Source organism: Ranitomeya imitator, chromosome 7, assembly GCF_032444005.1.
Source record: "Ranitomeya imitator isolate aRanImi1 chromosome 7, aRanImi1.pri, whole genome shotgun sequence".
Classification (NCBI taxonomy): Eukaryota; Metazoa; Chordata; class Amphibia; order Anura; family Dendrobatidae; genus Ranitomeya; species Ranitomeya imitator.
The window spans coordinates 151,685,044-151,710,146 of record NC_091288.1 but is presented as its reverse complement, the minus strand read 5'-3'; the positions used below and the strand labels follow the sequence as shown (position 1 = coordinate 151,710,146).

The 25,103-nt window shown below is 50.5% G+C and overlaps 1 protein-coding gene across 4 annotated transcripts in view; it reads left to right on the top strand.

The window, feature by feature from the left end:
- The first annotated feature begins 6,459 nt into the window (after positions 1 to 6,459).
- MYO1B (myosin IB) overlaps positions 6,460 to 25,103 on the top strand; it is a 274,243-nt gene continuing 255,599 nt past the window's right edge. For 3 of the 4 annotated variants that reach the window (XM_069733902.1, XM_069733899.1, XM_069733901.1), the window contains exon 1: positions 6,467 to 6,728. The gene's annotated coding sequence lies outside the window, so the exon portion shown is untranslated. Of the gene's footprint in view, positions 6,729 to 25,103 lie in introns of all 4 variants that reach the window. The other variant, XM_069733898.1, reaches the window with a different exon arrangement.

Here is a 25,103-nt window from a genome sequence, read left to right as displayed (position 1 = left end):
CTGGTGGCAGTGTGCACTCGCCGGCTGTGGGGCAGGGGAGGTAACGTTGTAGGTGCTATAGAGGCTGCACGGCGATACCTGCAGCGTCCACCTGGTGGCAGTGTGCACACGTCGGCTGTGGGGCAGGGGAAGTAACGTTGTAGGTGGCTATAGAGGCTGCACGGCGATACCTGCGGCGTCCACCTGGTGGCAGTGTGCACACGCCGGCTGTGGGACAGGGAGATAACGTTGTAGGTGGCTATAGAGGCTGCACGGCGATACCTGCGGCGTCCACCTGGTGGCAGTGTGCACTCGCCGGCTGTGGGGCAGGGGAGGTAACGTTGTAGGTGCTATAGAGGCTGCACGGCGATACCTGCGGCGTCCACCTGGTGGCAGTGTGCACACGCCGGCTGTGGGGCAGGGGAGGTAACGTTGTAGGTGGCTATAGAGGCTGCACGGCGATACCTGCGGTGTCCACCTGGTGGCAGTGTGCACACGCCGGCTGTGGGACAGGGAGATAACGTTGTAGGTGGCTATAGAGGCTGCACGGCGATACCTGCGGCGTCCACCTGGTGGCAGTGTGCACACGCCGGCTGTGGGGCAGGGGAGGTAACGTTGTAGGTGGCTATAGAGGCTGCACGGCGATACCTGCGGCGTCCACCTGGTGGCAGTGTGCACACGCCGGCTGTGGGGCAGGGGAGGTAACGTTGTAGGTGGCTATAGAGGCTGCACGGCGATACCTGCGGCGTCCACCTGGTGGCAGTGTGCACACGCCGGCTGTGGGACAGGGAGATAACGTTGTAGGTGGCTATAGAGGCTGCACGGCGATACCTGCGGCGTCCACCTGGTGGCAGTGTGCACACGCCGGCTGTGGGACAGGGAGATAACGTTGTAGGTGGCTATAGAGGCTGCACAGCGATACCTGCGGCGTCCACCTGGTGGCAGTGTGCACACGCCGGCTGTGGGACAGGGAGATAACGTTGTAGGTGGCTATAGAGGCTGCACGGCGATACCTGCGGCGTCCACCTGGTGGCAGTGTGCACACGCCGGCTGTGGGACAGGGAGATAACGTTGTAGGTGGCTATAGAGGCTGCACGGCGATACCTGCGGCGTCCACCTGGTGGCAGTGTGCACACGCCGGCTGTGGGACAGGGAGATAACGTTGTAGGTGGCTATAGAGGCTGCACAGCGATACCTGCGGCGTCCACCTGGTGGCAGTGTGCACACGCCGGCTGTGGGACAGGGAGATAACGTTGTAGGTGGCTATAGAGGCTGCACGGCGATACCTGCGGCGTCCACCTGGTGGCAGTGTGCACACGCCGGCTGTGGGACAGGGAGATAACGTTGTAGGTGGCTATAGAGGCTGCACGGCGATACCTGCGGCGTCCACCTGGTGGCAGTGTGCACACGCCGGCTGTGGGACAGGGAGATAACGTTGTAGGTGGCTATAGAGGCTGCACGGCGATACCTGCGGCGTCCACCTGGTGGCAGTGTGCACACGCCGGCTGTGGGGCAGGGGAGGTAACGTTGTAGGTGGCTATAGGCTGCACGGCGATACCTGCGGCGTCCACCTGGTGGCAGTGTGCACACGCCGGCTGTGGGGCAGGGGAGGTAACATTGTAGGTGCTATAGAGGCTGCACGGCGATACCTGCGGCATCCACCTGGTGGCAGTGTGCACACGCCGGCTGTGGGGCAGGGGAGGTAACGTTGTAGGTGGCTATAGAGGCTGCACGGCGATACCTGCGGCGTCCACCTGGTGGCAGTGTGCACACGCCGGCTGTGGGACAGGGAGATAACGTTGTAGGTGGCTATAGAGGCTGCACGGCGATACCTGCGGCGTCCACCTGGTGGCAGTGTGCACACGCCGGCTGTGGGGCAGGGGAGGTAACGTTGTAGGTGGCTATAGGCTGCACGGCGATACCTGCGGCGTCCACCTGGTGGCAGTGTGCACACGCCGGCTGTGGGACAGGGAGGTAACGTTGTAGGTGGCTATAGAGGCTGCACGGCGATACCTGCGGCGTCCACCTGGTGGCAGTGTGCACACGCCGGCTGTGGGACAGGGAGGTAACGTTGTAGGTGGCTATAGAGGCTGCACGGCGATACCTGCGGCGTCCACCTGGTGGCAGTGTGCACACGCCGGCTGTGGGACAGGGAGATAACGTTGTAGGTGGCTATAGAGGCTGCACGGCGATACCTGCGGCGTCCACCTGGTGGCAGTGTGCACTCGCCGGCTGTGGGGCAGGGGAGGTAACGTTGTAGGTGCTATAGAGGCTGCACGGCGATACCTGCGGCGTCCACCTGGTGGCAGTGTGCACACGCCGGCTGTGGGGCAGGGGAGGTAACGTTGTAGGTGGCTATAGAGGCTGCACGGCGATACCTGCGGCGTCCACCTGGTGGCAGTGTGCACTCGCCGGCTGTGGGGCAGGGGAGGTAACGTTGTAGGTGCTATAGAGGCTGCACGGCGATACCTGCGGCGTCCACCTGGTGGCAGTGTGCACTCGCCGGCTGTGGGGCAGGGGAGGTAACGTTGTAGGTGGCTATAGGCTGCACGGCGATATCTGCGGCGTCCACCTGGTGGCAGTGTGCACTCGCCGGCTGTGGGGCAGGGGAGGTAACGTTGTAGGTGCTATAGAGGCTGCACGGCGATACCTGCGGCGTCCACCTGGTGGCAGTGTGCACACGCCGGCTGTGGGGCAGGGGAGGTAACGTTGTAGGTGGCTATAGGCTGCACGGCGATACCTGCGGCGTCCACCTGGTGGCAGTGTGCACACGCCGGCTGTGGGGCAGGGGAGGTAACGTTGTAGGTGCTATAGAGGCTGCACGGCGATACCTGCGGCGTCCACCTGGTGGCAGTGTGCACTCGCCGGCTGTGGGGCAGGGGAGGTAACGTTGTAGGTGGCTATAGAGGCTGCACGGCGATACCTGCGGCGTCCACCTGGTGGCAGTGTTCACTCGCCTTCTGTGGGGCAGGGGAGGTAACGTTGTAGGTGGCTATAGGCTGCACGGCGATACCTGCGGCGTCCACCTGGTGGCAGTGTGCACACGTCGGCTGTGGGGCAGGGGAGGTAACGTTGTAGGTGGCTATAGGCTGCACGGCGATACCTGCGGCGTCCACCTGGTGGCAGTGTGCACTCGCCGGCTGTGGGGCAGGGGAGGTAACGTTGTAGGTGCTATAGAGGCCGCACGGCGATACCTGCGGCGTCCACCTGGTGGCAGTGTGCACACGCCGGCTGTGGGGCAGGGGAGGTAACGTTGTAGGTGCTATAGAGGCTGCACGGCGATACCTGCGGCGTCCACCTGGTGGCAGTGTGCACACGCCGGCTGTGGGGCAGGGGAGGTAACGTTGTAGGTGCTATAGAGGCTGCACGGCGATACCTGCGGCGTCCACCTGGTGGCAGTGTGCACTCGCCGGCTGTGGGGCAGGGGAGGTAACGTTGTAGGTGCTATAGAGGCTGCACGGCGATACCTGCGGCGTCCACCTGGTGGCAGTGTGCACACGCCGGCTGTGGGACAGGGAGGTAACGTTGTAGGTGCTATAGAGGCTGCACGGCGATACCTGCGGCGTCCACCTGGTGGCAGTGTGCACACGCCGGCTGTGGGGCAGGGGAGGTAACGTTGTAGGTGGTATAGAGGCTGCACGGCAATACCTGCGGCGTCCACCTGGTGGCAGTGTGCACACGCCGGCTGTGGGGCAGGGGAGGTAACGTTGTAGGTGCTATAGAGGCTGCACGGCGATACCTGCGGCGTCCACCTGGTGGCAGTGTGCACACGCCGGCTGTGGGGCAGGGGAGGTAACGTTGTAGGTGGCTATAGAGGCTGCACGGCGATACCTGCGGCGTCCACCTGGTGGCAGTGTTCACTCGCCGGCTGTGGGGCAGGGGAGGTAACGTTGTAGGTGGCTATAGGCTGCACGGCGATACCTGCGGCGTCCACCTGGTGGCAGTGTGCACACGTCGGCTGTGGGGCAGGGGAGGTAACGTTGTAGGTGGCTATAGGCTGCACGGCGATACCTGCGGCGTCCACCTGGTGGCAGTGTGCACTCGCCGGCTGTGGGGCAGGGGAGGTAACGTTGTAGGTGCTATAGAGGCCGCACGGCGATACCTGCGGCGTCCACCTGGTGGCAGTGTGCACACGCCGGCTGTTGTAACGTTGTAGGTGCTATAGAGGCTGCACGGCGATACCTGCGGCGTCCACCTGGTGGCAGTGTGCACACGCCGGCTGTGGGGCAGGGGAGGTAACGTTGTAGGTGCTATAGAGGCTGCACGGCGATACCTGCGGCGTCCACCTGGTGGCAGTGTGCACACGCCGGCTGTGGGACACGGAGGTAACGTTGTAGGTGCTATAGAGGCAGCACGGCGATACCTGCGGCGTCCACCTGGTGGCAGTGTGCACACGCCGGCTGTGGGGCAGGGGAGGTAACGTTGTAGGTGCTATAGAGGCTGCACGGCGATACCTGCGGCGTCCACCTGGTGGCAGTGTGCACTCGCCGGCTGTGGGGCAGGGGAGGTAACGTTGTAGGTGCTATAGAGGCTGCACGGCGATACTTGCGGCGTCCACCTGGTGGCAGTGTGCACTCGCCGGCTGTGGGGCAGGGGAGGTAACGTTGTAGGTGCTATAGAGGCTGCACGGCGATACCTGCGGCGTCCACCTGGTGGCAGTGTGCACTCGCCGGCTGTGGGGCAGGGGAGGTAACGTTGTAGGTGCTATAGAGGCTGCACGGCGATACCTGCGGCGTCCACCTGGTGGCAGTGTGCACTCGCCGGCTGTGGGGCAGGGGAGGTAACGTTGTAGGTGCTATAGAGGCTGCACGGCGATACCTGCGGCGTCCACCTGGTGGCAGTGTGCACACGCCGGCTGTGGGGCAGGGGAGGTAACGTTGTAGGTGCTATAGAGGCTGCACGGCGATACCTGCGGCGTCCACCTGGTGGCAGTGTGCACTCGCCGGCTGTGGGGCAGGGGAGGTAACGTTGTAGGTGCTATAGAGGCTGCACGGCGATACCTGCGGCGTCCACCTGGTGGCAGTGTGCACACGCCGGCTGTGGGACAGGGAGGTAACGTTGTAGGTGCTATAGAGGCTGCACGGCGATACCTGCGGCGTCCACCTGGTGGCAGTGTGCACACGCCGGCTGTGGGGCAGGGGAGGTAACGTTGTAGGTGGTATAGAGGCTGCACGGCAATACCTGCGGCGTCCACCTGGTGGCAGTGTGCACACGCCGGCTGTGGGGCAGGGGAGGTAACGTTGTAGGTGCTATAGAGGCTGCACGGCGATACCTGCGGCGTCCACCTGGTGGCAGTGTGCACACGCCGGCTGTGGGGCAGGGGAGGTAACGTTGTAGGTGGCTATAGAGGCTGCACGGCGATACCTGCGGCGTCCACCTGGTGGCAGTGTTCACTCGCCGGCTGTGGGGCAGGGGAGGTAACGTTGTAGGTGGCTATAGGCTGCACGGCGATACCTGCGGCGTCCACCTGGTGGCAGTGTGCACACGTCGGCTGTGGGGCAGGGGAGGTAACGTTGTAGGTGGCTATAGGCTGCACGGCGATACCTGCGGCGTCCACCTGGTGGCAGTGTGCACTCGCCGGCTGTGGGGCAGGGGAGGTAACGTTGTAGGTGCTATAGAGGCCGCACGGCGATACCTGCGGCGTCCACCTGGTGGCAGTGTGCACACGCCGGCTGTTGTAACGTTGTAGGTGCTATAGAGGCTGCACGGCGATACCTGCGGCGTCCACCTGGTGGCAGTGTGCACACGCCGGCTGTGGGGCAGGGGAGGTAACGTTGTAGGTGCTATAGAGGCTGCACGGCGATACCTGCGGCGTCCACCTGGTGGCAGTGTGCACACGCCGGCTGTGGGACACGGAGGTAACGTTGTAGGTGCTATAGAGGCAGCACGGCGATACCTGCGGCGTCCACCTGGTGGCAGTGTGCACACGCCGGCTGTGGGGCAGGGGAGGTAACGTTGTAGGTGCTATAGAGGCTGCACGGCGATACCTGCGGCGTCCACCTGGTGGCAGTGTGCACTCGCCGGCTGTGGGGCAGGGGAGGTAACGTTGTAGGTGCTATAGAGGCTGCACGGCGATACTTGCGGCGTCCACCTGGTGGCAGTGTGCACTCGCCGGCTGTGGGGCAGGGGAGGTAACGTTGTAGGTGCTATAGAGGCTGCACGGCGATACCTGCGGCGTCCACCTGGTGGCAGTGTGCACTCGCCGGCTGTGGGGCAGGGGAGGTAACGTTGTAGGTGCTATAGAGGCTGCACGGCGATACCTGCGGCGTCCACCTGGTGGCAGTGTGCACTCGCCGGCTGTGGGGCAGGGGAGGTAACGTTGTAGGTGCTATAGAGGCTGCACGGCGATACCTGCGGCGTCCACCTGGTGGCAGTGTGCACACGCCGGCTGTGGGACAGGGAGGTAACGTTGTAGGTGCTATAGAGGCTGCACGGCGATACCTGCGGCGTCCACCTGGTGGCAGTGTGCACACGCCGGCTGTGGGGCAGGGGAGGTAACGTTGTAGGTGCTATAGAGGCAGGGATGCGCGGCCCCTCTCCCAATACTGGCCTCTCTCCCAGGCAGCAGCACAGTGAGGGGAAGTCTGGCTGCTCCCATTCATTCACACGCTCCCTGGGCAGAGGAGCCGCGGGATACTGGTGCCTCCTAGCTCCCAGCCTGTCGGGATTGGCTGGACCCTATTTCTGCTTTCTTCTTGTGGAGTCGGAGTGATTGGTCAGACTAGAAGACCCGGCGACATCACTATAAGGTATCACACATGATGGATGGGCGCTGGGTCTGGTGGTGAGGACTTTGCATGCTGCTGTCTGACACTATTGTGCTGTCCACGTGCCGCAATGGGCATTTAAACCATCTGCCGGGCACGGACTGAACAATGGAAGTCCCAGAGCAGCTGGACATTAACCCTCTGTCTCCCGGGGCCGTCACTTTCTTCTGTATGTCATAAGTAGCGGTGTTCTCCTCTTTTCATATTCTGAGCCTTTGTTTCCAGCGCAGACTTGAATCCATACGGGGATGGAGAGCGAGATCCAGAACAAATGACCGACACCCCCATGACCACACTACACCGTCCTGCTCACTTTAATCCTCATTTTATTTATATAGCGCCAACATATTCCGCCACACTGTACTCTTTGGATGACTCCGCGTAGATGCTCCAGTACTGAACATTGGGGTGGCTTATTCCACCTCATTTTAGCGTCCATTGTTTCCCTGAGTAACATCCAAAATGATCTGACCTGCCCAATCCCACCTCTTTTTTTTTTTTAATTTTTGGATCTTCTGACAGCCGTCATGGTGTGAGTGATCTGGGATCTCCTCCGCACATCGCTGATGCCTTGTCAGACATGAGCACAATGGCTGGTGGACTAACATGACACATATGGTGTGATGAACCCCAGCCAGTTTCTGAGACTTCTAACCAGGAACATCACAGATTTGGGGAGTGCCACAAGAATTCCCAGGGCCCAGTGAATGGTTTGTATTGGGACATTCCGAAATGTAAGGTTAGGGCAGGCGAGAAGGATGTACAAGTGGTCTCATAACTTGGACTGCAGAGAACATGATCATAGCTGGGACCAGTCCTGGTTTGGGACTCTTGGCCTCCTGCCTAAAGTCAATGTCTGTGTCCACACTGTGAAATGATGGCTAAATATTGAGCACCATCCAGAAGTATTCCGCGGAGCTGCTGCAGGACACCTTAAACCTTCACACCTCCAAGGGGCGATTTCCTCTGTGTAGTTTCAGGAACACCAAGTTTTAAAGGATTTTCTGGCCAAAAAAATGTCAGTTTTGTGCACACTGCCCCATATGGCAAACTGAGTCCTTCACAAAAATCGTAATCCGCAATTTCAAGGAATGTCTGGAAAAGCCACGGAGCTAAGCTGAAAATTGTAGCCTGTGAATCACCAGTTACTTCCAGCGAGAGACTGTGTCTTAATTAATATCAGACCTGTTCCTAATTAGCCAGGCCTCCTTCAGGAGTGTGGGGGCATGGCTCCTTTGGGGAAGATGTATCTATTGAATGCTTTTATTTTATTTATTTTTTTCTTCTTCCTTTAACCCCTCCTGCCCAAAGAAGCTGAAGCTTTGACAGGAACCGTGTAGACAGCCTCTGCTATCCATTTATTAGTATAGAAGCCGTAAAAGAATAGCTACGTATTAGTGTTCCTTTCTCCAAAATATTTCCACATGTACCGTTTTATGCCACGTTCAGTATTTGGTCAGTATTTTACCTCAATATTTGTAAACCAAAACCAGGAGAGGAACAATCAGAGGAAAAGTATAGTAGAAACACGTCCCCACTTCTGCATTTATCACCCACTTCTGGTTTTAGTTTACACATACTGAGGTAAAATACTGACCAAATACTGAGCGTGTGAATGTGGTCTAAGGGCTTCTTTTGAGATATTCTAGAGGAAAAAATTGAGCACACTGCGTTATTGTTACAGCAAACAATAAGGATATGCTCCCACAGTCAGTAACTTGTAGCGTTTTGGACGCAGAACATGTCCGCTCCATCCAAAACGCTGCCGGCTTCTGAACGCAGGTGATTCCGCATGTGTTCATTGAATTATGCAGAATCACCACACCCAATACATTGTACAGGGACATTTATCTTGCGGAGACTGAGTGTCTCCGCAAGATAAATAGACATGCTGCGGTCTAGAAAGACGCGCCGCATGTTCGTCTCCGCAGGTAAGCCAGAGGCGTCCCAGCACACATAGTGGTGATGGGACTTCTTGAAATCCCATACCCTATGCTGTAACATCTGGACGCTGTGGATGTATGCAGCGTCCAACCCGTAGCGTTTACTGACCATGGGAACATACCCTAAAGGACTATGTAAAAATGTCACTTCAAAAAATGTTTTTGTCTTTTTTAATACAAGGAACACTTTAAAAAAACAAAACAAAAAAACTATGCATGCAGTGTAATGATGATGGGTATTATTAATACCGCTTATGTATCTTGCATTCCCACCTGAGGGGCAGGTATCGGCCTTCGGTTACGTATTGTCTAGATGCTTTTGTGCATTGTTTCCTTACTGGACATTTGTGTGTCTGACACAAGCGCAGATTACGTGGTTGCGACTAAACAAAGCAGAATGTGACTTTCATTTTCCAGAGCCGTGTACAGTTGGATGAGGGGAGGACTCTGCCAGAAGGGCTCGGCAGTCATTGTGTCAGTTACCTCAGGCAGAGGACACCACACAGCAGACAGTTTGCTGGAGGGGAATGTTTTTGGAAACCTGACATTCCTCTTTGCCCACCCCAGTCTTTTCACCTCACACGTGGTTACAAATGTGAGCTAGTTGCGGTCTTCATGGTTCCTACAGATGTTCTTTTATGAGAACATTGCATTTCCATAGGTTTGGCACATCCCTAGTACTCTGATAGGACATAGACAGGAGATGTGCTGCTGGAACACGTGTACAAATGTTTTTTGGTTGTTTTTTTTGCACTGTTTCTGGCACTCGCCTTAAAATGTGGATGGGCTTAACAAAAGGGAATGGGGTCAACTACCACACAAACTGTTTCCTGGCACATGAACAGCCCAAAGTTGTGCCAAATTTCTTGAGATGTGCATCTCTTATGCAATTTAGAGGTTTTTCTCCAATCCCAATTTGGTGGAAGACTGGCGCATGCTGTTTGATACCTTTTTGGTTTAGATTGTCTAGTCTTGGCTTATTCCACCTATGAGCTGGCTTTGTTTCTGAAATGTACTAATTTTGGATCATTTATTTGGAGCGTTACTCCTCCCGGCAGTGTTTGGCATTCAGACATAGGGTGGTGCTGGTGAGGCTTCAGTCACTGCCCTGTGTATAGTAATCGTTGGCTGAAACCCCCCACTCCCCGGCCCTGACTGCCAGCAGCTCAGCATTGGGGACCGCTGTCAGTCAGTGTCAGAGGTGCGGTTATAGGCGCCATTCTCTATACACAGAGCAGTGACTGAACCCATATTGGCGCCAACCCTGTGACTGAACACAGGAGGAGTAAAGTTAACTTCCTCCCGGCAGCGGGGCTCTCGGTGCAAGTGCCAGGCAGGTTTTGAACACTATAAACCTGCAGATTAACTCAATAGCTGCAGATTAATAGCATTTTTTTCACTTGACAGGTTCCCTAAAGAATAATGAAGTGGCTCTTATTCCTGTTTTAGTTGATTTGCTCCAATGTAAGCTCCCTGCCATCTTGGTTTCTTCTTCATCCCTGATGTGGTTTTTCTTAGGCTATATGCACACATTGCAGATTTGACTGTGGAATTTTCTGTGCAGATTCTGCATTTCTTGGCAGATAACGCAGGTCAGAATATGCACCTTTTTTTGGTATGTGCACACGTTACAGATTTTTGTGCGGATTTTTCTTTTTTTTACCCCTGCAGATTTCTATTAAGGCTAGGTTTACATTTGCGTTGTGCATTCCGTCTAGCGCATACGCTAACGGACTGCGTTAACGCAATGTCTAAAAAGGGATCGCATTTAGCGATCGCGCTAGCGTAGATGTCCGATCTGTGCTAGCGAGAACGGACCCCAAAGCGCTGCAGACAGCGTTCGAGGTCCGTCAGAAAATAACGGAACATCGCTAACGCATGCCAAAAAATGGCATGCGTTAGGGATGCGTTACATACATTGCGGTCAATGGGTGCGCTAACGGATCCGTTACATTGCGTTAGTGGCGCTATGTAACGGATTCCGTCAGCGGATACCCACTAACGCAATGTGAACCTAGCTGGAATGGGTGCAGAAACGCAGCAGTTCTGCACAAAGAATTGACATGCTCCTTTTTTGAATCTGCTGCGTTTTCCGTGCAGATTTTTCTGCACCATCAGCACAGCATTTTTTTTGCCATTGATTTACATTGTACTGTAAATCATTTGAAGATCTGCAGCATTTCTGCACAGATCTGCAGGAAATCTGCAACGTGTGTTCTCTTGTACAACCTGCTTTTTCCTAGGTGTTTCTGGTTTTTCAGAGAAAATGGTAGTCTCGTCACAGGAAATGTAATGCTGCAACTGAGCTGGGATAAAACTAATTGATACTGGAATATTGCTGTTGAGTTAGCATTATATGGGAAAATTTTGCAGGAGCGCTACTTTAACTTGTTAAAGGGGGTTGTCTGGTTTCAAAACAAGTCTGCAGTCACTCTTCGACTGCAGACTTAAGAATTATCACCTCAGTGCGTGCACTGTGAGGATTCTCCAATGCAGTACTAGGAATGGCGGTCACGTGACCGCAGATATGTGATGTGCATTCTCCCATCCAGAATCCAATTGGACTGTTTCCAGCACACTCAAAGTAAGTCTATTGCACCAGGCTGGAAACAGTCTAGTTGGATTCTGGCTGGGAGAATTCACATCGCATATTTGCGGTCACGTGACCACCGTTCCCGCTGCTTAAGGCTACTTTCACTCATCAGTTCTTTGCCGTCAGGCACAATCCGACAAATTTAAAAAAAATAAAAAAAAGATCTGGTGGAAATCGTGAAAAACTGATGCGACGGATCAGTTTATTTTTTTGCTGGATCTGTTTTTTGCTTCTTTTTTTCACCCCGGGATAGAGCTTGGACTTCCTGTTCCGGGGAGGAGAAAGAGAGAGAAGAATGGAAAATAAATAATTTGTGTAAAAAAACTAAAAAAACCTGATTCGGTAGCTGGATTCGATAATTTAACTTCACGTTTCACACGTTTTTTGACGGACAGAAAAAAAATGTTCCTATGTACGTTTTCTCCGATCGCCGGAACACATTTTAGATGAACCCGGCAAAAAACGGATGAAATGTGAGGCCATCCGGCGCTAATACAAGTCTATGATAAAAAAAACGGATCCAGCAGCAGCTTTTGCAGGATCCGTTTTTTGTAAGTTCGCTGGATTGTTCCTGACGGCAAAAAACTGATGTGTGAAAGAGGCCTAACTGGAAAATCCTCACAGCGCGCAGTGTATGCACTGTGAGGATTCAGAAGTCTGCAGACATGTTTTAGAACTGATTACCTCTTTAAGGAGTGTAGCGTTCTTCACCAGGGAAAATTAAGTCTAATATAACATGCATTTTCTCTGATCAAGAAAGTTATAGATCTTAGAAACTCATTCCTACTGTGCAAAAAAAAAATAAAAATTATATATATATATACACACACTAGATGGTGGCCCGATTCTAATGCATTGGGTATTCTAGAAAATGCATGTCCTCGTAGTATATTGCCCAGCCCACGTAGTATATTGCTCAGCCCACGTAGTATATTGCCCAGCCCACGTAGTATATTGCCCAGCCCACGTAGTATATTTCCCAGCCCACGTAGTATATTGCCCAGAGCCACGTAGTATATTGCCCAGCCCACGTAGTATATTGCCCAGAGCCACATAGTATATTGCCCAGCCCACGTAGTATACAGCACAGTATACAAGCAGAGGACAGCTGCCATAATACTCGCTGCTCTCCACGCCGGGCCTATGTGCGTGGAGAGCAGTGAATATTCATTGCTCTTTAATAGCGGACAAAGTAAACTCAGCCGCTGACTTGCTGCAGTGGCCGGGCGATCACGTGTGCCCACTACTAAAGGTAATGAATATTCACTGCTTTCCACGCCTATGGGAGTGGAGAACAGTTAATATTTATTCTCTTAAGTAATGGGCGTACGTGATTGCACGGCTGCTGCAGGAAGCCGGTGGCTGCGACTACTGTGCCTGCTATTAAATAGAGATTAATATTCATTGACAGCACAGTGAATATTCTTTTCTCTTTAGGAGTGGGCACAGGTGTTAGCCACAGCAGCTGGCTCCTGCCTCCTGTGACCTGCTGCTCCGCCACTGCCGCTCCCTCTCCATCTTGTGGTACCCAGACTCCAGTTTAAAGGGAATCTGTCACCCCCAAAATGGAAGGTGAGCTAAGCCCACTGGCATCAGGGGCTTATCTACAGCATTCTGGAATGCTGTAGATAAGCCCCTGATGTATCCTAAAAGATGAAAAAAAAGAGGTTAGATTATACTCCCTCAGGGGCGGTCTCGCTGCGGTCCGGTCCGATGGGCGTCGCGGTCCGGTCCAGGGCCTCCTATCTTCTTACGATGACGTCCTCTTCTTGTCTTCACGCTGCGGCCCTGGCGCAGGCGTACTTTGTCTGCCCTGTTGAGGGCAGAGCAAAGTACTGCAGTGCGGAGGCGCCGGGAAAGATCAAAGAGGCCCAGCGCCTGCGCACTTTAGTACTTTGCTCTGCTCTCAACAGGGCAGACAAAGTGCGCCGGAGCCGCAGCGTGAAGACAAGACGAGGACGTCATCCTATGAAGATGGGAGGCCCCGGACCGGACCTGGGTGAGTATAATCTAACCTCGTTTTCTCATCTTTCAGGATACATCAGGGGCTTATATACAGCATTACAGAATGCTGTAGATAAGCCCCTGATGCCGGTGGGCTTAGGTCACCTTTGATTTTGGGGGTGACACGTTCCCTCTAAGCTGAAGGGGGCTTTTTCAGCATAAAAATAAACTTGGCTTATGTTTGAGTTTAAAAGTGCACAGTATTACTGTCTAGGTCACTGGCTATACCACTATGTGGCTTGGGTAGAGGTGGGGGAATGTGACGAGGGGGCTGTGTTACATTTTGTAGTAATGAGTTATGGATGGAAGAAGAGGTAATGGTGGTCTGGACCAAATAAAACGGAAAAGGGAAAATTAATGGCAACAATCAGTAAAAACGTAACTTCTGAGAACTTCTACAGTACACATATAGGGTCTGCAGAGCACTGGTATAGAACTGATATTAATAATACTAGATGGAGGCCTGATGCTATTGCATCAGGAGGGCGGTAATGTCACGATGGGGGCAGGGTTTGCAGCGTTGAGAATCTCTCCCCCTATGTGCTCACCCACCTATCCACGCTTTCCCCATGTGCTGACTTCTCCCGTCTGTGCTTTCTTCTTTGACCTGTCTACCCCATGTGCTATCCCCCTTGTCTGCTGTCTTTCTCCTTCCTGTGCTGTGTTCTTCCATCATGTGCTGTCCCGTTTGAGCTGTCTCCCCCCTGTGCGCTGTCTCTCTCACCCCTGTGCGTAAAAAACAATACTGACGTTACAGCAGATCACAGAGGATACATTTTGTGAGGTAAAATATTGTTTAAAAACAGTCAGTGAAATATTTTACCTGACAAAATGAATCCACTGTGATCCCCTGCTGTAATGTCAGTATTGTCTTTTGCTTCCTCCCCTGCCCAGATGTTGTATGCTCTGTACACAGTCAGACACAGACAATGTAGAAGATGAACTTTCGTTCATGGAAAACCCCTGTAATGTGACCGGCTTCCTCTGCCTGTAGACACGTCACACATCGGCCGCCGGGATCAGCCTAATGATTCACTGCGCCTGCGCGGAATTGGCGCAGTAAATCAGACTGCCGTCATCTTTGTGCAGACATAGCGGTGATCATATTAAAATTGGCAACAAAGAGTCCACAAGTGAATGGCACAAACGGGTCCTGGACCCGTTGAAGCGTCAAGCACACGAAACACCCGTCGTCCGTCTGTGTTCCCCGCATTCCTCTGTATACCTGCCCACACCCACGGTCTCCTTGTCCTAATTTTGGATGGCACAATAAAGGACTCTGGTTAACAGCAATCCAGTGAGTGCTGCATATTTCTTTGGCAAATACTTGCATATCAAAACTGTGCATGCGCTCCTCCTGTACAAAGATAGTGGCGGTCAGTGACTCATTCGGCTGATCACGGCGGCGTGTTCGTGGCAGTGTTTCGCTTGTGGTACCGTGCAAGAGGCTGCGTACGGCATATACAGTGTGTGTGTGTGGTGCGTACGGGTGTATACAATGTGTGTGGTGCGTATGGTGTATACAGTGTGTGGTGCATACGGTGTATACAGTGTGTGGTGCGACAGAGTTCCGCTGGTGGTAGCGCACAAGAGGCTGTTACCACCAGCCGTTTCCATATTGAGACACCTGTCACTTGGGTGTCCCAATATGGAGGTCGGTGAACTTCCACCGCTTGGAATTCTGGGATCCGGACACATCTAGATGGAACAGGATGTGAAGACATTACAAGGTAAGTATATATTAAGATATGGTCATTGTATGGTCTAATACAGAGGTTTTGGTTTATGATCAGTATGGTGGTATTATCACTACTGTATATCTGGTGATATTTATCTGTTGTATTGCAATGTTATTAACTCTTCCATAAAGTTATTATTGGAAATATATATGGTAGTTTTGATTTCCTGTAGGCAGGGTGCTAAAAGTAATAGACCTTAATCTGGGGAAGGAGGCAGGTATGGCATGGGCCTGTGTGTTTGCAGATGCCATGGCTGAATCTGGTCCCAGTCCGTTCCTGTCTGTAACGTCATTAGTCAGAAACGGCAAATGAGCAGCCGGCAGTGGTTCTGGATGACTTCTCATAGTGCCTTCAGCGTGGCAGAATATTGCTCAGACAACCATTGATGCCCTCACTGATGGCAGCCAACGCGTGCAAGTGCAGGGATTTCTGCATATGGTTCTCATATTCAACACTGAAGAAAATGAGATGTTTTGAAAAATTTGATTCCATTTTTTTTTTATTTCCATCATTTGCATATTAGTAACATGTCTGTGCATCCTGGGAATTCCATAATTTCACAACTTTTCCTTCTTGGTGTTGCAATTTCAGTGTTAAGAAGCGGAAATATTTAAATCCATAAACGGGAATAAGTTAAACTCTAAGAACCCCCCCCCCTCCACACATTCACACACACGTTCGTTTTTTGTTTTTTTTTCTTCAACACCAGGACTGCAAAAGATATGCCAACACACTGACCTATGTGACATGCCAAGATACTGTGACACTGTCGCACACTGTGCCTCCTAGTCTGTCAGTGTAAGGCCTCATTCACCTTATAAGAACTGAGTCTTTTCTTTTTTCACATGTGAAAATGGGAAAAAAAATATTCTCTATTTTCATATGTGAGTATCCGATTTTTGTCTGGTGTTTTCTTTTTTTTTTTTTTTTTCACGGACCCATATACTTGCATTGCTGATTTTGATCTGACACTTTGATAAAATCGGACATTTCTCCACGATTTTGCACGGACCACCCTGTCCGCAGAAAATCACGGACATGTGAATGACCCCTTTCACTATTGTAGGTGCAAAAAATCCGACATCTGAATGAAGCCTGAAGAAGGTTCCGATCTGCCCACAACAAGCACTGATCAATGATCTAGTTAGACAGTAGATGTTCGTTTCTAAACATTCTGCATTCTGCAATTGTCAGGAGGGCTATTGAATCAAATGAATAATTTCCATTAATATCGGCAGCACATTCCTCAGTTCACCCCTGGGGCGCATATAAAATGGGATCGGGTACAAACAACTGCTGGTCCTGTTTACGCTGGGATTAAGATCGGGAACGAACATCACTTCTGCCTATCTGCCCTGTGACTTGTGTTCAGTCCGTGTGATTTATTTGTTTTTTCACTTTTTAAATGTAGATGTTGTACAAATGTATACATGTATTAAAAGGGATGACTTTACTAAACAGGAAACCATAAAGTGTAAATTTGTCATAAAAACTGACTGTGTTTCATACCTAAGTGTGATACAGGCTGAACTCACCTGAGATCGCAAATCACTTAATTACTGAGAAGTAATTATGGGTTTTGTCAGGATTGATGGATATGACTGTATGCACCACTATTGGGATTTCCTTTTTGATCTTTGCCATTCGCTGTATGGTCAGACCCGCTCTATGTGGGATGCAGGCAACTCGCTGACAATACACATGATGGCTGCGATTCTATATCTCTGGCCCTGATCCTCGTGGCAGTGTCTGTCAGCCCAGCACTGGCTACAGACGTGATGTCAGTATGGATGACATGTCACATCATCATGAAAAGCATTTTATCCCCTTTCTGACATTAAACGTAATTGTGACGCCCAGGAGACCGGGATACCCAGCACCGGACCAATGGAGTCTGTCTCTTGAGGGGGATGTCACGGGTGGCTTGACCCGGTGCTGTGGCCTCAGGCAATGCACAGTGTAAGGAGTATCGTGAGGGGACAGGCACTTACTTGATCAGCAGCAGGTTCTCCCAGCGGTGACGATCCCGATCCTGGATAGATGGCTATTGTCCAAATGAAAGACTGAGGCACTGAAATGTTTAACCAGTTTACTTTAACATAAAAGGATTTACAACCAGTCCTGTCACCGGAGTCTGTATGGGAACTCTGAGTTACTTTGACCCTGCCGGGGTCTTCGCCTCTTATTGTGCGCAATTTCTGTGTGGCCCTGCTGCTGTATGTGAACTGGCTGCCGGCCCAATCTGTCCCCTCCGGGTCCTGGTTCGATGGGCAACCCGAGTCCTTTTATCGGTTTACCCCCTCTGGGAGTACCGCTGAACTCTGTGTCTGTTGCTGCGTCCGGCCCTAGTGAAGCTGATATCACCTCACGTTTTTCCGGTTGCTGTATTATATATAATGAATACAGCCACGGATCCGGTATCCGTCTTTGCGCCCGTTCTGGGTAGTGATTAATGCTACCCGGTTCTCACAATGTCCTTTTTCTCTATCCCTCTTCTCCTCAGGCCGGTGATTTGGGCCTGGAAACCGTCATAGGGCTGTTAGAAATTCAGCTGTATGACCTCTCACTATCAGCTCCTTAGCCCAACTGCCCAACTGCCAGTTCTTCTCTCAGACCAGAATGGATCAAGGGGAGTCTCTGGAGCTCCCCCTTCTGGCCGGAGGTGGTAGTGCAGTCTTGCTATTTTAGTATTTGCATTTACTGTCAGTAACTATTTTTGTGGCAAATACCCCTAGGGGTGCCACATTCCCCCTTAGTTAAGAACAGTACTCCGGGACTGTGGGACAATAACATTTTGAAATAACAATTAATATGTACAGAGTCTTAAAAATGAAAAGTTACAAAAACCACTCAAGGAAACAAAAATATAGTTCTGTAAAAAGTCACTTCAAATAGCGTCCATTAATACAGTTCTATCCTTGAAGGTACTAGGAAAGGCACTGCACTTTGTGTCCAAGAATTTAGTTCCATTTTTCCAACGGAGTTATCAATATAAAGTCTAAAGAAAGTTCAAAAAGAGCAAAAAGCAAAGTTCAAAAAGCAGTCTTTCCGGAGCTTTGATTTAGTGCCTCCGGGCTGATAAAAAGTTCAAGAATATGCAAGAAGTTCATACAGACAAGTCTCTGTAGGCACTGGGCTTAAACGTTGCAGACTGATAACAATGACTATACTACATTTTCTGTTTAACTATATACGGCATAACATATATACAATTCACATTATGAGCTTTATAGTTGGTAATCTGCATACCTGGCCGGTAATTGACCCTGGGTACTACGCTGTGATCTACGTAATAGCGGTATCTCTTCATGTGGTGTACTACTGTCTACTGCGGATGTAGTATCTGCCCGCTCTGCTAAATATAATTCCATGACTATGGAGTTGGCAAGTCCACCGTGAATGGGATTACTCTGATCAGGAATCTGTTCTTCCTGGCCTGGAACCTCCTGTAGTACGGGGCCAGCCTCTTCCTGTCTTGGGACTTCTGGTATTGGGTTCGGTGTTGGGTAAAAGGCCACCATGGGAACCACTACTGCACCATGGTATGTTAGTAGGGTTTTGGGAAAGTCTCCTATACAGGTGTGATACACTTCCTCTTCTTTTTCCTTTACTGGTTGAACCTGTATGGGTTGAATAACTTCTGGTTCTGGCTGGACAACGTCTGGCTCTTTCAATGCTTCCGGACATAATTTAAGATTGTCTCTTGACACTAGTACAGATGTTAAGCCTCCGTTTTTGCTAATGAGACACATTTTAGGATTATCCACTCTTGTTGGTAAAACTGTGTAGGGTACGGCTTCCCACTGATTGTCCAGTTTATTGGTTCGACGATTTCTCTTGAGCACTTGGTCACCCGGTCTTAATGGGGTCGCTAGAGCATTCTGGTTGAAAGTTCGCTCTTGTCTTTCTCTAGTTTGCTGAAGGCTTCTTTCCACACTCTCTTGCACTTGGCGATACTGCTTTTGCCGTATGATATCCCAATTGGAGTCTTGAACTTCTGCGTCTGGTTTCAGAATTCCCATTTCTAGATCAATTGGTAATTGGCCGGGTCTTGCACGCATAAGGTAAGCTGGGGTGCAGTTGGTGGAGCTCACCGGGACATGATTATACAGATCCACCAAGTCAGGCAATTTCTCTGGCCATTGATTCCTTTCTGTCTCAGGTAAAGTCTTTAGTAGGTCTATTACAATATGGTTCATCTTCTCGCATAAGCCGTTTGTTTGTGGATGATAGGCCGGCGTCCGGATCTTTTTGCAACCATACATATTACAGAATTCTCTGAAGATCTCTGATTCAAAGGCTGTACCTTGGTCGGTGAGAACCTGTTCCGGATATCCATGGGGTCTACAAAAGTACGTTTGGAACGCTTTGGCTGCTGTTTTTGCTGTCAGATCTTTTACGGGTACTACTACCAAGAAGCGTGAATAATGGTCCACGATGGTCAAGGCATAGACATAGCCAGACCGGCTTGGTGTCAACTTCACGTGGTCCATGGCTACAAGTTCAAGTGGTTGTTTGGTGATTATGGGCTGCAGTGGTGCTCTTTGGTTCTTTTGATCGTTTCTTCTGAGGTTGCACGGGCCACAATTTCTGCACCACTGTTCGATTGATTTTCTCATCCCGACCCAATAAAATCTTTCTCTTAGAAGTACTTCTAACTTTTTCCAACCGAAGTGACCAGCACCATTATGGTAAGCTTCGAGGACCATCTTCACATCTTGTTTAGGCACAATAATCTGCCAAACCAATTCATGTGTTTTCGGATTGGTGTATCTTCTACAGAGCTTCCCTTGATACAGGAACATTTTGCCTCTCTCTTTCCAGAGTTGATGCGTCTCTTCTGGGGCATCCTCATCGGGATATGCACTTTGCTCAGTTAACAGTTCCTTCACCAACTTCACAGCCGGATTGCTGTCTTGGGTGTCAGCCCATCTATGGTGTGCTAACGGATTAAAATTCACCTCTTGTTGTTTCTGATAGGTACTTGACTGATGATGTTTTGCCTTGGGACGATGGAACGCTGGTAGTTCAATTTCTTCAAGCTCCCCCGTTTCCTCTTCTACATCTCTCAAGTGTGGCATCCGGGATAGGGCATCGGCATTTCCATTCTTGCGACCTGCTCGATACTTGATTATGAAGTTGTAATTAGATAACCGGGCTATCCATCGCTGTTCTAACGCACCTAATTTGGCTGTGTCCAGGTGGGTCAACGGATTGTTGTCAGTATAGACAATAAATTCTGCAGCGGCCAGATAGTGTTTGAAACGCTCCGTCACAGCCCAAACTACTGCCAGTAGTTCCAATTTGAAGGAGCTGTAATTTTCTGAATTTCTTTCAGTAGGCCGGAGCTTTCTACTTGCAAAGGCGATGACTTTCTCCCGACCTTCTTGCTTTTGTGACAGTACCGCTCCTAGTCCCACATTACTGGCATCGGTGTAGAGGATGAAAGGTTGATGGTAATCTGGGTATGCCAGAACCTCTTCTCCGGTTAGTGCCTTCTTTAGTTGTTCAAAGGAGTCTTCCCTTTCGTCGTTCCACTGAAAAGGAGGGTTTCGGTTTGAAGGTTTCTTCGTCTGCCCTACCAAGGTGTCTTGTAAGGGTGCTGCCAACTTGGTAAATCCTTTTATAAATCTGCGATAGTAACCCACCAATCCCAGGAATTGTCTCACTTCTTTTGCGCTGGTAGGTCTTGGCCAATCCCTTATGGCGCTTATTTTCTCGGGATCTGGTGCTACTCCCTCCGAACTCACGATGTGTCCCAGGTACTGTACCTTTGGCTTGAGAAGGTGACATTTGGATGGCTTGACTTTCATGCCATACCTGGATAAGGCTTCGAACACTTCTGCCAGGTCTATTAAGTGTTGTTCGTAAGTCTTTGAGTAGACGATCACATCATCTAGGTACAGGAGGACGGTCTCGAAGTTCTTGTGTCCGAGGCAGCATTCCATCAGCCGCTGGAAGGTACCGGATGCGTTGCAGAGTCCGAACGGCATGCGATTAAATTCACATAGACCCATTGGTGTGGTGAATGCCGTCTTTTCCTTATCTCGCTCAGCCACAGGGACTTGCCAATACCCGCTTGTTAAGTCTAAGGTGGAAAAATAATTAGCAGATTTCAAAGCAGTTAAGGACTCTTCTATCCTAGGCAAGGGGTAGGCGTCTTTATGGGTGATGTTATTAATCTTCCGGTAGTCTACGCACATTCTCATGGTTCCGTCCTTTTTTTTGACAATCACTAGAGGGGCCGCCCAGGGGCTACAGCTGTCTCTTATTACCCCGGCCTGTTTCATTTCCCTCAGCATATCTTTTGCACATTGATAGTGAGCGGGCGGTATGGGTCTATATCTTTCTTTTATTGGGGGATGGTCACCTGTGGGGATTGTGTGTTCTACCCCTTCTATCCGTCCGAAGTCCAATGGGTGTTTACTGAAGACTTGTTCATATTCCGTCACTAGCCTATACACCCCTTGTTTTTGATGGGTAGGTGTTGAATTTATGCCCACGTGTAGCTGTTGGCACCAATCCTCCATTTCTCCATCTGAGCCATTGCCTTCCACCTGACAGGTTGGTTCTAAGGGCTCAATGGTTGTGATGGCATTGTTGTCAACAGTATATAGCTTTGCCATTGTAGCATACCTTGGCAAAGTGACCTCTTCCTCTCCATGTCGGGTATCTCCGGGGTCTCATCCATGGAACATCCTCTCTACAGTTTGCCAACTCCATCTTGTGTCCTCTCATCTCCTGCATGGTTTTAGCCATTGAAGCAACAACATCAGCTAAAGAGTCAAGCTTTTGTTGAAGAGCCTCATTAGTACTGGGCCCCAGGGGCTTAGCAATGGCCCCAGACATAGCTGATGTCACTGGCACTCCCTGTTGTTGAGGTGCCTCTGCCATGGGTTGCGCAGGATCCTGATCCCGAGGTGCCTCTGCCAGCTGGAGACGTATAGCGCTCTCCTTTAATTGGGCAAATGTCAATTCAGGGCTCTTAAAAACAAGCATGCTCACATGCCCCCGGTGAGAAGGGGTGTAGAGTTCCTTTAATAAATTGATCTCTTAGCAGTTTATCCGCTCCGGTGTTAAAAATGGGTTCAGCCAGTGTAAGTGATTTAAGGGCTTCCTGCAGGTTTAAGGCAAAGTCTCTCACGCCCTCATTAGCTTTTTGTTTGCAATTAAAGAATCGTATTTTAGCTTTGCTGCTGGCCGTGGTTTCAAATGTAGCTTTTAATCCAGCAAATATGCGTTCAACAGTGCCTTTTAGATCAGCTGCCCATGCTGTGACTTCTCGCTTAGCATGGCCACTTAACTGCATCATCAGGAGACTAACACGCTGAACTTCACCCACAGGGAACATGTCAAAATGGGCCAGCATCTTTTCTCTGAAATCGTCAAGGGTATTAGGCTCACCTTTATACATTGGAAGCCATGGGCCACCCGGGGTATATGGCATCAGCACCGGCATGATGGGCGCCACTCCTTGCACCGCTGCGCTGCCGGACTCTCTATTGACACTCTGTCTTTCAGCTGCATTACCGGGTGCTGCGGCGTCTCCGTGCTGCGACATACTGTGCCCCCTTAGTTAATCCGGACCCTTCCGGTCCTCCGCTTCCGTCGGGATAGTGTAGATTTGTTCCGCTGTGCAGCAGGATCGATTTTCCCCTTGCTCTGATGTCAGAGCGCTCAGCTTGGTGCCGCCCACAATGACACGCCCCCTGCTGCTCCCACCCACCGCGCTCTGTAATGGCGGATTCTGAAGTTTTTCAGTTAGACTGGGGCTCAGGTGATGGCGTAGCTCAATTAACAGTCTCGTGCCTAACGGTTATGAAGTGATTACCTCAGGGGATGGCGGCCATCTTTACTCCATTATAACCAATGGGGAAAAGTCACTTCCAATAGTTTTCAATGGGGAATGGATTTTTCTTTAATAAAGTAAATTTTCAAGATTTTTCATCCCAGTTTTCACAGTTTTGGGCTCCAATCACGGCACACAATACCCGGTATACGGGCTGGCTAGATCCTGTTCGTGACGCCAATTGTGACGCCCAGGAGACCGGGATACCCAGCACCGGACCAATGGAGTCTGTCTCTTGAGGGGGATGTCACGGGTGGCTTGACCCGGTGCTGTGGCCTCAGGCAATGCACAGTGTAAGGAGTATCGTGAGGGGACAGGCACTTACTTGATCAGCAGCAGGTTCTCCCAGCGGTGACGATCCCGATCCTGGATAGATGGCTATTGTCCAAATGAAAGACTGAGGCACTGAAACGTTTAACCAGTTTACTTTAACATAAAAGGATTTACAACCAGTCCTGTCACCGGAGTCTGTATGGGAACTCTGAGTTACTTTGACCCTGCCGGGGTCTTCGCCTCTTATTGTGCGCAATTTCTGTGTGGCCCTGCTGCTGTATGTGAACTGGCTGCCGGCCCAATCTGTCCCCTCCGGGTCCTGGTTCGATGGGCAACCCGAGTCCTTTTATCGGTTTACCCCCTCTGGGAGTACCGCTGAACTCTGTGTCTGTTGCTGCGTCCGGCCCTAGTGAAGCTGATATCACCTCACGTTTTTCCGGTTGCTGTATTATATATAATGAATACAACCACGGATCCGGTATCCGTCTTTGCGCCCGTTCTGGGTAGTGATTAATGCTACCCGGTTCTCACAATGTCCTTTTTCTCTATCCCTCTTCTCCTCAGGCCGGTGATTTGGGCCTGGAAACCGTCATAGGGCTGTTAGTGAGAGGTCATACAGCTGAATTTCTATCAGCTCCTTAGCCCAACTGCCCAACTGCCAGTTCTTCTCTCAGACCAGAATGGATCAAGGGGAGTCTCTGGAGTTCCCCCTTCTGGCCGGAGGTGGTAGTGCAGTCTTGCTATTTTAGTATTTGCATTTACTGTCAGTAACTATTTTTGTGGCAAATACCCCTAGGGGTGCCACATAATCATTCGTCCATCTGTAAAATCTTGGACTAAAACAAAATTTTGGAGGTTAAAATGTAGTTATTTTTTTCTTCACTGCCCAATGGTATATCTGTGACACACCCGTGGTGTCAATATGATCACTGCACCCCTAGATTAATTGAGAGGTGTAGTTTGTAAAATGGAGTCCCTTATGGGGGGTTCTGCTGTTCTGGTACCTCATGGTCTCCCCCAGTGGGTCATGGCACCTGCAAACCAGAACAGTAAAATCTGGTGCTCCTTGCCTTCTGTGCTTTCCACTGTGCCTGAAAAATATTTCCCGATTACATATAGGGTATTGGTGCACTCAGGATTTCGTTTTTTTACAATAAACTGATGTCCACTTTTTCCTATTGGCCCTTAGAAAAATTAAAAACTTGGGGCTAAAACAACGTTTTAGTGGTAAAAATGTAATTTATTCCTTCTTCACTGCTCAGTGGAATACTGTTAGGCACATGTGGTGGTAATATGATCACTGCACCACTAGATGAATTCATTGGGAAGTGTAGTTTGTAAAAAATGAGTTCCCATATAGGGGGTTTCTGTTGTTCTTGCATCTCAGACCCTCAAACCATTCCAGCAAAATCTGAACTCCAATATGACAAATACAGACAAATATTCAATATGAATTATACTTCTCAAAAATATTTTTTCACAAAAATTTTTTGTGCTTTCACATGGCCTAGATTCATGTACATGTGCTGCTGTGTTCTTTTATCTAAATGATGCAGCTTGCACATGTTCACATTAGGAGTGCTGGTTGGCTTTTTTTCTCTTTAATATATGGATGTGGCTGCATCCAGACTGATCTTGCACTCCTCCCATTGACCTTGCAGGTGGCGGTAATCAACTCTACCTGCCCATAAATTGTAGGTTTAGTCCAGAGTTGTAGGCTGGTGGCCCAAGAGTGGCATGTATGGTAGAGTAGGACCCATCAGAGGGAGATCACCTTGCCTTGGTTGATGGGCACACATGAATTGGCCAATTTATGCGCTAAGAATCTTCATTTCATCTATAACTGTAAGTTTTATGAAACATTTTTTTGAAAAAAATTTTTGTGAAAACATTTTTTTGACAAGTATAATTCATATTGAATATTTGTCTGTGCTTTCACATGGCCTAGATTCATGT